Source organism: Dermochelys coriacea, chromosome 7 (assembly GCF_009764565.3).
Source record: "Dermochelys coriacea isolate rDerCor1 chromosome 7, rDerCor1.pri.v4, whole genome shotgun sequence".
In the NCBI taxonomy this organism is placed as follows: Eukaryota; Metazoa; Chordata; order Testudines; family Dermochelyidae; genus Dermochelys; species Dermochelys coriacea.
The window spans coordinates 81,157,185-81,173,371 of NC_050074.1; the positions used below are offsets into that span (position 1 = coordinate 81,157,185).

Sequence of the window (16,187 nt, forward strand, 5' to 3'; positions counted from 1 at the left end):
ATATGTGTGCATAACTCTACTCACATGACTAAACCCACTGGCTTCAAAGGAATGTCTTAAATGAGTAAAGTTGCATGTGTGCAAGTTGTGCAAGTGTGGAGCCTAAGTTTATTTTGCTAAAATAAAGGGCAAAGGCCTCCACTCAGTTACACTAATGGAACTGAGTCAGTTGAGTTATTCCAATGTAAATTACTCCTGCGGGCATTCTACACCAAAAAAATTTAAAATTCTGCACGAAAAAATTCTGCGCACAATATTTTACAATTCTGCAAAATTCTGAAAATTTTATGTCAAAATAAAAGTACATAATCATGTCAGTTTCAATTACTGTGGTAATTTATTTCAAAATACCTGTCAACAAGTATGTCTGTAACGATACAGACAAAAAAATTCCCCCAGGAGTAGAGTTTTAAAGAAACTCCTATGACAAACCAGTTCCTGTTTCTCTGCCTCCCCCCGAGCCTGAGCCCAGGGGCCAGATACCCACAGCCTCTCCAACAAGGGTCCAGCCATGGCCCCCCTCCAGCCAATATATCTGCACCCCCCCAGAGCCCAGCCACAGCCCCTGCTTGCCCAGATACCCACATCCTGTCTCCCCAGGACCCAGCTGTGGGCCCCCCTTGCCCAGATATCCATTCCCCATCCTCCCCAGAGCCCAGACAGGGCTCCCTTCAGCCCAGACACCCTCCCTCCTCTTCCTGCCCCCTTCCCCCCCCCCAAGCCCAGGGATCCAGAGGGAAAAACAGCCTGATGCTTGGTCCCAGGCTTGTACAGAGTTTTCTGCTCACTGCCCTCTCCTTCCCCCAGGGCTGGAAACTACAGCTGTAAGGAACCCTCTAGCTCGCTCCCCTATCAGTGTCTTCTATATGTGAGCTGGGCTCTGCTGGGCTCTCCAGACCCTAGTGGTGGTGAGAAGCATTGCAGCCCCTTTCGGGGGGAGGGGGGAGGAAATTCTGCAGGCACATTAATTTCTGCAAAATTCTGCATTGCAAAGTGATGCAGAATTCCCCCAGAAGTAGTAAATGATATCAGAATTTGGCCCAATACATATAAATTTGACAATTTTACATTTTAAGAATATACTAAAGTGTAATTTATACATTTGGATTGGTTATGCAGAGGCAGTCCAAGGGCTATACACCACTTAAATCCCTATTAAGCCCTCAAAATAGAGTTTAAGTGGTGCACAGGCCTTCTGACATTAAGGGTCAATTTCTCCCTTAATGACTTATAAATTCCATAGTGCTATAGCATATATTCAGGTTTCAGAGTAGCAGCCATGTTAGTCTGTATTCACAAAAAGAAAAGGTGTACTTGTGGCACCTTAGAGACTAACAAATTTATTAGAGCATAAGCTTTCGTGATCTACAGCTCACTTCATCGTATGCATTTGGTGGAAAAAACAGAGGGGAGATTGATATACACACAGAGAGAACATGAAACAATGGGTTTATCATACACACTGTATGGAGAGTGATCACTTAAGATAAGCCATCACCAGCAGCAGGGGGGGGGAAAGGAGGAAAACCTTTCATGGTGACAAGCAAGGTAGGCTATTTCCAGCAGTTAACAAGAATATCTGAGGAACAGTGGGGGGTGGAGTGGGGTGGGGGGGAGAAATAACATGGGGAAATAGTTTTACTTTGTGTAATGACTCATCCATTCCCAGTCTCTATTCAAGCCTAAGTTCATAGATTCATAGATACTAAGGTCAGAAGGGACCATTCTGATCATCTAGTCCGACCTCCTGCACAGCGCAGGCCACAGAATGTCACCCACCCACTCCTATGAAAAACCTCACCCATGTCTGAGCTATTGAAGTCCTTAAATCATGGTTCAAAACTTCAAGGAGCAGAGAAGCCTCCCTCCAGTCAACCATGCCCCATGCTACAGAGGAAGGCAAAAAAACCTCCAGGGCCTCTCCAATCTGCCCTGGAGGAAAATTCCTTCCCGACCCCAAATATGGCAATCAGCTAAACCCTGAGCACATGGGCAAGATTCACCAGCCAGATACCCAGGAAAGAATTTTCTATAGTAACTCAGATCCCATCCATCTAATATCCCATCTCAGGGGATTTGGCCTATTTACCCTGAATATTTAAAGATCAATTACTTACCAAAATCCCATTATCCCATCATACCATCTCCTCCATAAATTTATCGAGTAGAATCTTAAAACCAGATAGATCTTTTGCCCCCACTGCTTCCCTTGGAAGGTTATTCCAAAACTTCACTCCTCTGATGGTTAAAAACCTTCGTTTGATTTCAAGTCTAAACTTCTTGGTGGCCAGTTTATACCCATTTGTTCTTGTGTCCACATTGGTGCTGAGCTGAAATAATTCCTCTCCCTCTCCTATATTTATCCCTCTGATATATTTATAGAGAGCAATCATATCTCCCCTCAACCTTCTTTTAGTTAGGCTAAACAAGCCAAGCTCCTTAAGTCTCCTTTCATAAGACAAGTTTTCCATTCCTCGGATCATCCTAGTAGCCCTTCTCTGTACCTGCTCCAGTTTGAATTCATCCTTTTTAAACATGGGAGACCAGAACTGCACACAGTATTCTAGGTGAGGTCTCACCAGTGCCTTGTATAACGGTACTAAAACCTCCTTATCCCTACTGGAAATGCCTCTCCTGATGCATCCCAAAACCGCATTAGCTTTTTTCACAGCCATATTACATTGGCAGCTCATAGTCATCCTATGATCAACCAATACTCCAAGGTCCTTCTCCTCTTCCGTTACTTCTAATTGATGCGTCCCCAACTTATAACTAAAATTTTTGTTATTAATCCCTAAATGCATAACCTTACACTTCTCACTATTAAATTTCATCTTATTACTATTACTCCAGTTTACAAGGTCATCCAGATCCTCCTGTATAATATCCCGATCCTTCTCCGAATTGGCAATACCTCCCAGCTTTGTATCATCTGCAAACTTTATTAGCACACTCCCACTTTTTGTGCCAAGGTCAATAATAAAAAGATTAAATAAGATTGGTCTCAAAACCGATCCCTGAGGAACTCCACTGGTAACCTCCCTCCAACCTGACAGTTCGCCTTTCAATAGGACCCGTTGCAGTCTCCCCTTTAACCAATTCCTTATCCACCTTTTGATGTTCATATTGATCCCCATCTTCTCCAATTTAACTAATAATTCCCCATGTGGCACGGTATCAAATGCCTTACTGAAATCTAGGTAAATTAGATCCACTGCATTTCCTTTATCTAAATAATCTGTTACTTTTTCAAAAAAGGAGATTAGGTTGGTTTGGCACGATCTACCTTTTGTAAAACCATGTTGTATTTTGTCCCATTTACCATTGACTTCAATGTCCTTAACTAATTTCTCCTTCAAAATTTTTTCCAGGACCTTGCATACTACAGATGTCAAACTAACTGGCCTGTAGTTACCCGGATCACTTTTTTTTCCTTTCTTAAAAATAGGAACTATATTAGCAATTCTCCAATCATTCGGTACTATTCCTGAGTTTACAGATTCATTAAAAATTCTTCTTAATGGGCTTGCAATTTCAGGTGCCAATTCTTTTAATATTCTTGGATGAAGATTATCTGGGCCCCCCGATTTAGTCCCATTAAGTTTCGCTTCTACCTCTGATATGGTAATATCTACCTCTATATCCTCCTTCCCATTTGTCATGCTACCATTATCCCCAAGATCCTCTTTAGCCTTATTAAAGACTGAGGCAAAGTATTTGTTTAGATATTGGGCCATGCCTAGATTATCTTTAACCTCCGCTCCATCCTCAGTGTTAAGCGGCCCCACTTCTTCCTTCTTAGTTTTCTTCTTATTTATATGGCTATAGAAGCTTTTACTATTGGTTTTAATTCCCTTTGCAAGGTCCAACTCTACTCGACTTTTAGCCTCTCTCACTTTATCCCTATATCTTCTGACCTCAATTAGGTAGCTTTCCTTGCTGATCCCTCCCATCTTCCACTCCCTGTATGCTTTCTGCTTCTTCATAATCACCTCTCTAAGATGCTTGCTCATCCAGCTTGGTCTACAACTCCTTCCTATGAATTTTTTCCCCTTTCTTGGGATACAGGCTTCCGATAGCTTCTGCAGTTTTGATTTAAAGTAATCCCAGGCCTCCTCTACCTTTAGATCCATAAATTCTTCAGTCCAATCCACTTCCCTAACTAATTTCCTTAATTTTTGAAAGTCAGCCCTTTTGAAATCAAAAACCCAGTTGCAGATTTATTTTTGTTAATCCTTCCATTTAGTTTGAACTGAATTAGCTCATGATCACTTGAGCCAAGATTGTCCCCTACAACCATTTCTTCTATGAGGTCCTCGCTACTCACCAAAATTAAATCTAAAATGGCATCCCCTCTAGTCGGTTCAGCAACTACTTGATGAAGGAATCTATCAGCTATCGCATTTAGGAAAATCTGAGCCCTATTATTATTACTAGCACTGGTCCTCCAGTCTATATCTGGGAAGTTAAAGTCTCCCATGATCGCGCAGTTTCCATTAGTATTTACTTGATTAAAGACATTAAAAATGGCTCTATCCATATCCAAATTAGATCCCGGAGGTCTATAGCACACCCCAAGCACTATCGTAGGAGAGGCTTTACTAGTTTTCTTCCCCAATGTAATTTTTGCCCAGACGGACTCTGTCTTATCCATTGCATCGCTTCTTATTTCTTTACATTCTACCTCATCATTGATATACAATGCTACTCCACCCCCTTTACCTTTGTTTCTGTCTTTCCTAAACAGCACATACCCTTCAATATCTGTAGTCCAGTCATGACTACTATTCCACCATGTTTCTGTTATCCCTATAATATCTGGTTTCACTTCCTGCACCAGTAGCTCTAGTTCCTCCATTTTGTTACCTAGACTCCTCGCATTGGTGTACAAACATCTTAATTTTTGCTGTTTGGACTCGCTCACATTTTGTACCCTATTAGGCACAGTCATTCTACAGCCAGTATAACCTATTAGACTAGTATCCACACCGCTCTCGCTCCTTATATACATTCTCCTACCCATGACTGTATCCTTTCTTACTTCATCTTCTTCCCTCTCAATGCTAAAATCTGGCGTGGAGATTTTCTGGACATCTCCCATCCATCTCCCCCCAATTCCTAGTTTAAAGCTCTCTTTATCAGTTGTGCCAGCCTCGATCCTAGAAGTCTATTTCCTTCCCTTGATACTTTCCAGCGAGAATCTGGCTGTATCATTTGTTCCCACATGAAGGATAATTAGGGGATTCTTTCCCGCTCCCTTTAGGATCCTTTTCAACCTCAGGTCTACATCCCGTATCTTAGTACCCGGAAGACAGCACACCCTTCTATTCTCAGGATCAGCTCTAGTTACAGGCCTGTCTATTCTTCTCAATAAAGAGTCCCCGATGACATAGACCTGCCTTTTCCTGGTGACAGTGCTATTCTCCAGTCTCTCCCCTGTTCCCTCTGGCTGCAAGTTCTTTCCATTCCTATTTTCCCTTACAATCCTCTTCAACCCATCCTGTATCCTCCTGGGGCTCATATTTGGTGTAGTCTCCCTTGACTCTTCCCCTTTTTCTATAGGACTAGTCTCTCTTCTCTTCTTCCTTACCCTTTCACCTTCAACAAATACCTGCTGAGCCCCTTCTTCATTTTCCAACTCTGCAAACCTGTTCCTAAGCTCTATTTCTCCTTCACTAGCCCGTCTTTTTCTCTGCCTGGTTCTTTGAGTCACATGTTTCCACTGACCACTTTCCTCATCCAGTCTCTCCTCAAAATTCCCCAGCCCTGCTTCCATCTGTGAGTCTGAGCTTTTCCCTTCAGATACCTCATATCTTTGCTCCATCATCTGCTCAAACCCCTTCCTAAACTCAACCAGACTTTCCACCTGCATCTCCAAACCTCGGATCTTTTCCTCCATCAGCTCTATCAGACGACATTTCATGCAGAAAAAACTCTTACCGGTTCCCCCCTCCAGGATCATGTACATACCACAGCTTCCACATCCAGTCATCCTCAATGCGTCTTTCACTACAGGAGTCACTCCCACAGCTGCCTCTGTATCTGTCATCTCCTTCCCACCTAAATCCTGTTAATCTGGGAAACAGGAGCCACACCAAAAAGACCACACACCCCCCAGCAAAAGCAAACCCCAAACAAGCACCACAATCCAAACTCCCCTTGCAAACTCCCACTCAAACTCCCCTGTTTAGAGCTCTGTTTGCTAGCTCCTGTGCCGCTGCAGCTGTCTGTAAGTTAATTGTATACAGTTTGCAAATTAATTCCAATTCAGCAGTCTCTCATTGGAGTCTGTTTCTGAAGCTTTTTTGTTGAAGGATAGCCACTCTTAGGTCTGTAATCGAGTGACCAGAGAGATTGAAGTGTTCTCCAACTGGTTTTTGAATGTTATAATTCTTGACATCTGATTTGTGTCCATTCATTCTTTTACGTAGAGACTGTCCAGTTTGACCAATGTACATGGCAGAGGGGCATTGCTGGCACATGATGGCATATATCACATTGGTAGATGCGCCGGTGAATGAGCCTCTGGTAGTGTGGCTGATGTGATTAGGCCCTATGATGGTGTCCCCTGAATAGGTATGTGGACAGAGTTGGCAACGGGTTTTGTTGCAAGGATAGGTTCCTGGGTTGGTGGTTCTGTTATGTGGTGTGTGGTTGCTGGTGAGTATTTGCTTCAGATTGGGGGGCTGTCTGTAAGCAAGGACTGGCCTGTGTATGATAAACCCATTGTTTCATGTTCTCTGTGTGTGTATATCAATCTCCACTCTGTTTTTTCCACCAAATGCATCCAATGAAGTGAGCTGTAGCTCACGAAAGCTTATGCTCTAATAAATTTGTTAGTCTCTAAGGTGCCACAAGTACTCCTTTTCTTTTAGCATCTATTCAGTAAACCTAATGATTGGGGCTATTTGCATTCAGATGGTTGTCTTCACAACCAGAAGGGTTAGGAATATTTTTTTAGTGCGAGCTTAGAGGGTTGGGGTCTTTTTTAATAAAAGTTTCACACATCCAAAAAACAACTGTGATTTGCCTTTGGATTGCCACCCCATGGCTGATAACCTGTTTGAGAAAGTACTGTCAGCTCATGAATACTCTTTTAAAATGATTTTATTCTATTCATGCTTGGCTTTTTCCTTTTAGGTACATATAGTAAACCAGCAAACATATAACTGATCTTATTTCTTTTGCGGTTTTGGTACTTCATGTGAAAGGTTGGCAGTTTTAATGTTAAAATTGCAGCAAAGCTGCTGGCATCTTAAAAATTCAAAGTTGAAGGTTGACAAGGTTAAAAATAAAGAGAAGCTCAGTGTCTAGACATGCATGCCACAAGCACTATTGCTTTATTTAGTGTATAACTGTGTGTTTGACATGATAATAACTTAGACATTTTGCATATGTTCTACACATTATTCCTAAACATTGCAATTTTGAAAGAAGGTCACAACAATTCTTATAAAATCTACAGAAGAGATTAAACTTGGGTTCTCCTTATTCTCAAAAAGGCATAGAAAATACTCAGTTCTCCAGGGCTGACTCCTATTTTTAGAACTGATTAGTATTCTATACATTGATAGAAATTAATTGTAAATAAAACACAAATTAACTCATTTTCAAACTGGACAGCAATTAAAGGCAAGCATCCAATCAAGGCAATTAAAAACAACGTTTGTTCCTGTCCCAAGAATGCCAAATTCTGTATGGGAGGAACAGAAGACCTTAGGGAAATCCTACCTCTCTCCACATTTTGAGAAGGAGAAAACATGCAAGATTGAAAGTCTAGCAGCCAGGCAACAAATCCTGAGAGGTAGCAAGAATCTGCAACTCCTGTTCTCTTAAATTCAAATTTCAGGTGCTCAGCACCTCTCAGACTTTAGCACAATACATCTAGCTGCACTTGTAGAACTCTCTGAGGTACGCTGTGAGGGAGTCATTGAGATAGCAAAGAATCTACATAGTTGAAAGCATAATTCAAGGTCATCAGCATACAAATTTGCTTCCTTTTCAGACATAAAAAGTCTGAATAGGAACTCTAAAAAAACCATAACTGGACTCAAATTTGGGGGGTTGTGTTTTAGTGCAGATAGCTATACTTAATTTCCTGAACTATAATGTAGAGCTAACATTATTTCTTAGTGATTATGAAAATAAACATCTCACTGAACTGAATCACAAAGAAATCCAATTTTCCTTTTTTAAAAAAGAAAACGGAAAGTCACATTCACCATAGACAGACTATCAAATTATAATAAAAATGATGTAATTAAAATGTTTAACTTCATTTTCACAATATGGGAAATAGGCTGTCTTTTTAAAAAATTCTCTCCAATGAATACTGGGATAAACAGTCATTAACCAATATTTTCAATCTTGGATGCCTAAAAATAAACCTAAAAGTTTGAAAAGCATAAGCCAATCTCTAGCTGAGGGCGTTCAGAAGAAGCTTCCCCTATGGGCTGTATATTTCATAATTGCCCACTTCAGGGTTTCTTGCATTTGGTACTGATCACTGTCAAAGACTGAGTATACTAGATCAGATGGATCATACTCAACCAGTATGGCAAGTTCTATTGTCCTAAAATTAGGGAAAGGTTCCTCAATGAAAAATGGCCTCATTTTCCAAAGTACTAGATAGTCACCCACAATGCTCATTGAAGTCAAAGGGGGTATCCAGCACCTATGAATATTTAGGGCACTTATGTAGGAAGCTGAATATGGATTTAGATGCCTTAATTTAGACACTGAATTTCAAAAATGTTGACATTTAATTTTGAACGTAATTGCATACACTTCTTTCTAAAGAAAACATCTCCCATCATACATTGCTCAGAATCAGAGTACACTGCCACATGTGTTGATACAAAAGCTATATTTCAGGCTTACACAGTGGTGACTACATTCTCTGCATCACAAAGAGACAAAACATTTATGATAAGCAGTGACCTGGCAGAGAAAATACTGTGTGTTACTACTTTATAAACTAATCAAGCAAGACCTAAAGTTGAATTTATGCAGTATCACTAAGCACGAAGATAGAAGCAGGCACTGAAAGAGCACGCAAAGCATGACATCGGAAATTAAGCTCCCTCAGAATGAGCTTAAAATTCATCTGCTTCAGCTGCCATTTCTGTTGCCGTAGAGACAAATTCTTGTCCCTACACATATCCCAGACAAACCAGCTCTGCATAGGGGAATTCTGTGGGGTTTCAAGAATGCTCCCACAGCCCTGAAGATTTGCACTGTGATTGCAAACTCACTGGCCATAGCCCCAAAATCTCATTTTGCACTTACACAGATGGAGGCCCCTGGAACACAGTTTAGCACTCCGGTGGCACAAGGACCTATCCTCTGCTAGATTTCCCTCTCTCTTGCCCTTATGGAGTGGGACCACCCCTGTTACAGTGTCCATGGGCCTTACATGACTGTAGAGAGTTGGGCCATATATACTCAGTATAAATGAGTGCTTGATTTCTACTTCCTTATCTGCCACTGTACCTGCAAATGCTGTTCCTATTCTAAGAGGGAAGAGCACAGTAACCAAAGACTAATATGCTGGAGTTGAAAAATTACTAAACCCTAGCAGAGGATGTGCAACCCAGTGACACTATTTTAAAGCCCTGGTTTATTGCATGGGAAAAAAATTAGAGCAACATTAAAGTCTTTGGAGCAGTGGGAGAGAGAGACTTTGGTATTGGATGCAATAAATAGATATATCCAATAAAAGAGAAAAATGATGGGAACAAATAGCATACAAGCACGCATTCACAAAAGACTATTCAAAACTCTTTACTACTTTACTCAAGCCAAGCTGACTGACAATCTAGTCTGTGCACACAAAATCCCATAGGTCAAATTGGAAAAGTTTGCCTTCTGCATGGAAAACAATACCAATTCTTCTCCACAGCAAGCACTACAATTACTGTGTATTAAAGGATCATTCTTGTTACTGGATGGAAGCTACTTACAATCCTTCACAATTCAGTGTTGTTACAGTCATGTCAGCTGCAGGATATTAGAGAGATAAGATGGGCAAAGTAATATCTTTTATTGGACCAACTTCTGTTGGCAAGAGAGACAAGCTTTCCAGCTACACCAAGCTAAGGAAGATCTCTGTACAGCTCGAAAGCTTGTCTCTGTCACCAACAGAAGTTGGCCCAATAAAAGATACTACCTCACCCACCTTGTCACTTCTTGGAAAGGTATTAGTAACCACTTGAACCGGTTGGAAATAATTCACTGTAAAACTGAAAATAAACGACAGCCTCTCTTTTCTTTTTAAAGGTACAACTAAAGCTGGGTGAAATTCATGAAAACATTTTTTAACAATGATGCAAAATTGTTCTCCAATTGATTCAGTATAACTTGACTTATTCCACCTTTTGGAATTTTGACTTTAAAAAGTTGTAAATACAGAGATGTAGTTAAAAGTAACATGAAACAATGTTCATTCTCCAAAAGCCATAGGCCAAGATTTTCAAAGTTGACCAGTGATTTTTGGGTACCTCAATTATTAACACATTACAAGGGCCTGATTTTATGCTGAGCCACCTACCCTCTGAAAGTCAGACCCCTTTACAGTGAATAATACAGCATAGCCATAAACTGAGATGCTCAAAAGTAACTTTGTTTCAACACAGGCATAGGAGCTAGGAGGGTCTGAGTTTTATTTCCACTTCTGTCACTGGCTAGTCTTAATATTTTACACATATGCAGAACTTTACAACTATAATTAAGGCCTTAACCCTATAAGGAATTCCACATAGGCAAAGTCCGTCACCCACACAGATGCAGGAACAAGTCCCTCAATAAGTTAACCTATTCTGGATCCAAAGTTCTGCAAAAGAAGGGTTATTTCGTATTCATACCGAGCAGCATACTACAGGCCAAATTAACCACAATAAAACAATAGGAGGTAATGCTTTTGGATCTTTACTGGAGTATTTGTTAAAAGGAACTCTCTCCCTCCGGAAACAAAAGTAGCCACTAACTAGTGAATCCAGGAATTCACTAAATATTTATAGCCCAGCAGCACGGGAGTCTCATTTTCTGCTGGACTAGGCTCTTATTACATGTTTTCTTTTTATCTTATAGCAATGTGAAAAAATATCAGCAAGTTAGTTTCTCCTTTTCATTAGAATTCTACTGTTTCAATTTGAAACAATCATTGAGGTATGGCAAGGAAAATTGTGGAAGGCAGAGAGAATGTTCATTGAAGATAATTTTAATAAACATATTATAGAAATATACCATTTAAATTTAAAATATTTCATTGTAGAATGTCAGAACTAGAGTCAAGTTTTATTACACATGTTTTATTTATTAGGTAAGTACTTGAGAAAACTGAAAATCAGTCCCAATATTGTATGCCTTATGACAGCTCCAAAAGTCTGAAGTTCAAAAAAACTGCCCTTTTTACTGTAGTTGGATTTGAGAAAGGTGCTGACTCTTAGGGCTTTTTTTGTGTATAATTTAACATAGTATGGATGAATACTTGAACAGCAGTCAATAGCAGGAAGGTCAAGAAGCTGGTATATATCACATACACTCAAAACACATGAGCTCTGATATTGTTGCACTCCTGCCTAATCCCACTCCTACCTTGTCTCTTAATATCCTTCTCACTTGGTTTGTGTCCTCTTCTCTGACGCTTAGAACAGCCTCCTCCTCATGTGCCAACTATTCTCTTCCTCTAAATGCTTCCTTAAAAACCATCCTTCACAAAGCCTTCTCACACTGACCTCCTCACCAACATCATCTACTTCCTTTCCTGCTGAAACTACTGCCTGCCACATAGTGTACACACACACTAATTCCACCTCAGAATGGACCTATGGAAGACAGTGAAGAGGGAATAGCAGAGTGGCACAAATCCCAGTGAGGGTAGGGTGGGGTCTAAACTTGACAGAGGGTAGTAAAGTGGAAGCTGAGAGTTACAGATGCCAGTAATGGGATGGGCAAAAAGCATGTGGGGCATCTGAAGAGGCCAGTTCTCAGCAAGAGGCAATGAAGGGCGATAGATGTAAGATGGGGGGGGTGCTGTTGGGACAATTGTTTACAGATGTGAAGTGGGAGGGACTGAGCACTGGAGAAGTCTGAGGAGGTACTTCACAGCAAGGAGGGTTTAGGGGGGCAGAAGACGGTCTGAGGGATAGTTCTAAGCAAGAAAGCCTGGCCAGAAGGGCAGAGTGCAGTGGGAGAGGACTGGGGAAAGACAGTTCACAATGAGGGGTGAGAAGTAACTACAGTATATAGCGGACAGGGCAGGAGTTTATGACCCATTGATGGTGGGTTGTGGGGAGGAAAAGAGTAGAGAGAGAGGGCAATGTGTGGCAAGATGTAGGTGGGCAGACAGTTTCCAGCAGGGCCCTGACAGGCAGCTGGAGAGAGTGTGTGAAGGGGAAGGTGAGAGGGGGAGACACAGATCATGAAGTGGGTGGAGAGAAGTGTAAAACGAAGGACCATGTAGGTGGAGACGTGGGCATATGAGGTGCTGAGTGAATGAGTCAGTCAGACAGGGAGGTGAGTGGGGAATGGGAGGGCTGAGAAAACAGGTAACAAGTGACAGAAATAGGTAGGAGTGGTCAGTGTGTGGTAAGAATAGGAAAGATCTGCAGAAATGATCCGCCAATATCTATATCCACAGATGCTGATATCTGTGGATATAATGCAGAGCTTTAGATATAACATTTGGATTCGCATCCACCCATGATCTGCAAAAATGGTCCACAGATATCTGCATCCACAGATGCGAATATCTAGTGGAGCTTTGCAGGGTTTTAGGTATAAAATTTGGATCCACAGCCATCCACGATCCGCAGATGTGGATATCTGTGGGTATAAAGTGGATATTTATGGATTTGCAGTGCTCTAGAGATCTGGAAATGTGAGAGGTGGTAGGAGACATGTGGTTGAGCAGGGGAATTGGGGAGGAAGCAAAGAATTCAGAAATCACGTGAGAGTGACTGTGGTTGGCGAGATTGTTGCTTTTCTGTGAGGGGCAGGGCTTTTGGTGGTGAAGGCTGAAAGGGAGAAAGGCAAGTGAAGTTTCTTAGAGATAAAAAATGAACTATGAAAGATAGGATTTGAGAGGTTTCCCATTGGAAGTCAAAATTTGTCTTTCACATGGTAGGTCACAGACTGAAGTCAGGATGTTATGGGAAAAACATTAATGTAGATGATTTGTAGAGGTTTCTAAAATGGATTCATTATAGTTCTTTTCTAATCTAGTATTTACCTTTTTAATAAACCCATCAGTTTGGTATCTAGGTCTTTATTTCTCCAAAGCCTGTTTCAATTTAGTCATGATAACCAAAGCAGACTGGTTTTACAGACAGGAGATGAAAAAAACCATCTATTTTTTTTTAAAAAACCCTCTCTAGCACCTTTTTAAAATATGTTAAATATATGGCATAAACTAAATACCTGGTGGCATAGCATAAAGACTTTAATGGTGTTCATTTGGGACAATCAATATTCCTCACAAGTGTCATCAAAAATGCACTTAATTTCAATTCATGGATTGATCCTTCTCCCACTGAAGTCAATAGCAAAACTCCTATTGATTTAAATGCAAGAAAGATTGAGCACTATATTTTTGTTTAAATAATAGTCACATAGACTCAGTCTTTAAGGCAAGAAGAGACCATCGTTATCATCTAGTCTGACCTCTGGGACATTGCAGGCCACAGAACCTCATCCACCCACCTTTGCAGTAGAGCCATAACCTCTGGCTGAGATACAGAAGTCCTCAAATCATGCTTTAAAGACATCAAGTTACAGAGAATCCACTATTTATATTAGTTTAAACCGGCAACTGACCTGTGCTTCACGCTGCATAAGAAAGTGAAAAAACCCCAGGGTCACTGCAAACCTGACCAAGGGGAAAATTCCTTCCCAACCATAGGCGCCGACTTCCACTGTTCCCAGTGGGTGCTTGACCCCACCCCCGCCCTGTACCACCCTCACCCTGCTCCCAATCCACCCCTTCCCTAAAGTCCCCACCCCCATCCCATTCCCATTCCACCCCCTTCTCCCAAGTCCCCGCCCCTGCCCAGCCTCTTCTCCATCTCCTCCCCTGAGCATGCCACGTCCCCACTCTTCCCCCCTCCCTCCTGGAAGGTCCTAAGTGCCGCCCAACAGCTGTTTGGCAGCGGGAAGTGCTGGGAGGTAGGCGGAGGAGCAGGGACATGCCACACTCAGGGAGGGAGGAGGTAAGGCGGGGGGAGGGGAGCTTGGCTGCTGGTAGGTGCAGAGCACCCACTAATTTTTCCCCACGGGTGCTCCAGCCCCAGAGCACCCACGGAGTCAGCGCCTATGTTCCCAACCACAAATATGGTAATCAGTTAGACCCTGAGCATGTGGGCAAGACCCACCAGCCAGAAAATGGAAAAAATTCTCTGTAGTAATCCAAAGCCTTCCTGATCTAGTGTCCCATCACTGGCCATTGGAGATATTTGCTACTGCCAATATCTGTCGCTACTAGCAGTCGCAGATCAGTTACATGCCATTGTAGGCAATCTTATCATACCGTCCACTACTTAAATTTATAAAGCTCAGTCTTGAAGCCATTTGGGTTTTTTGCCCCCACTTCTCCCTTGGAAGGCAGTTCCAGAACGTCACTCTTCTGATGGTTAGAAACCTTCATCCAGCATTTTAGTTTAGCATTTTCATAATTTTCCTGTTGTGGTTCTGTTGCTTTTGATCTCTCTTCTCTTTCTCTTTTCCATCCTTCACTCCACTTCCTCTATTTTTTCATTGTATATCTTGACTTCCTTTAAGACTTCCAAAGTCTTCTCTCTACCTTTTTCCCTGTCATCTTTGTTTCCACATATTACATTCTCTCCCAAACCCCATGTTCTTACTTTTCACGCCTCATAATTTCTTCAACATACTCATTCCCCAAATACATATACGCATATGCATGCATACACACACTCACTCACCCTAGTCTATTCTCACACACTTTGTATTCAGCCCTCTCCACAATTTATATTCACTCACAAGAGGGAGACACCAACATAGATCTGTCCCATGCCCTTGTATGTTCTTTTCTCTCCACTTTGAAGAGACCTTTGTTTATCTTCTGCCCTCCTTTAAGCCACTCTTACTTTTACCTTTCCTCTATAGGTAGGCTGAAAGAACAGGGTAATTTATGTCTTAGTACTACCTAAACAAATGTATAGTGAGGTGAACAGCTGTGAAGCAGTGTGAATAGCAGTGAAAGCTAGTCATGTTGCAGATGCATATGGACTCCCAAAATCTGGATTAGGCCAGGAGCAGCAGAAAAGATTTCTAGTCATAATTCCTCATGCATGGTCTAAGGTGTATTAAGGGACCAGATGTGTAATTTTGTTTTTAATTTTTAGGCAACTTTGTATTTTCAGGTTTCAGAGTAGCAGCCGTGTTAGTCTGTATTCGCAAAAAGAACAGGAGTACTTGTGGCACCTTAGAGACTAACTAATTTATTTGGGCACAAGCTGTAGCTCACGAAAGCTTATGCTCTAATAAATTTGTTAGTCTCTAAGGTGCCACAAGTACTCCTTTTCTTTTTGTATTTTCAGGCTCCATTGAAATCCAAACTCTGAGTGCAGAAATATTGCAATGACAGCTCTTTGGACAATATTTCTGATCAGGACTGAACAAAGTAGTTTTGAATTTTCAAAAGAATGTCTATTTTGCATCTTAATCTTGGAAATATAAAATGTACTGATTCTCTAGCTCAAATCAGTGCTGGGTCTTAACATTCCTTATAGGAAAAGAGAATATTTTTGTTTTGTTTTAAAGGAACTCAGTGTTATTCAATGAAATGCAGCCTGCAGGACAGGAGCTCCCCTAAACTGTAATTGGAATGTTAAGGTTTCAGAACTGTAAATTTAAGCAAAAATTACAGGAGTATTTGTGGCACCTTAGAGACTAACAAATTTATCTGAGGATAAGCTTTTGTGGGCTTTAGCCCATTTCATCAGATGCACAGAATGGAACATATAGTAAGAAGATATTTATACATACAGAGAACATGAAAAGGTGGAAGTATCTATACCAACTGTTAGAGGCTAATTAATTAAGAAGAGCTATTATCACCAGGGGAAAAAAAAAACTTTTGAAGTGATAATCAAGATGGCCCATTTTTTTTCTTTTTTCTTTAAATTAAATTTCCTGTAAATTTAAGATAAGCCTCTGCCATTTGGATT

At 41.2% G+C, this 16,187-nt stretch overlaps 1 protein-coding gene across 5 annotated transcripts in view; it reads right to left on the bottom strand.

The window, feature by feature from the left end:
- The window catches only part of CTNNA3 (catenin alpha 3), an 889,777-nt gene that overhangs the window by 592,602 nt on the left and 280,988 nt on the right, over positions 1 to 16,187 (bottom strand). The gene's annotated exons all lie outside the window — the stretch shown is intronic.